The sequence below is a fragment of the Chionomys nivalis genome, chromosome 21 (genome assembly GCF_950005125.1).
Source record: "Chionomys nivalis chromosome 21, mChiNiv1.1, whole genome shotgun sequence".
Lineage (NCBI taxonomy): Eukaryota > Metazoa > Chordata > Mammalia > Rodentia > Cricetidae > Chionomys > Chionomys nivalis.
The window spans coordinates 33,117,013-33,117,416 of record NC_080106.1 but is presented as its reverse complement, the minus strand read 5'-3'; positions in this window follow the sequence as shown (position 1 = coordinate 33,117,416).

Here is a 404-nt window from a genome sequence, read left to right as displayed (position 1 = left end):
TATTTTTGTTTCTTTGTTTGTTGTAATTAAAGTCTTGACTACACGATCTACTCTTGTAGTGCATCTTGTCTGAATTAATCTCTTTGGGGAACATGAGAACAGAGATAGCTGCTGAGGTCAAGACTAGAGAAAACTGAGACCGTCCCATCAGACATGTATATTGTCATTCTGTCCATGTTCGTTGTTCATTGTTGGATATGTCCAAAGTCCCCATTAGCATCTCAAAGCATGCTGGAATTCAGCACATATTCCCACAGGAGTGGTTTCCCCGCTGGTGGTAACCTCTCCATCTCTCTGAGGAGGATGGGCTCATCAGTAGTTCAAGACTCAGACACTGATTTGATCCCCCCCCCACACACACAAAAAAACCCATTTCACTTATTTTACAAATTGAAAGCAAACAT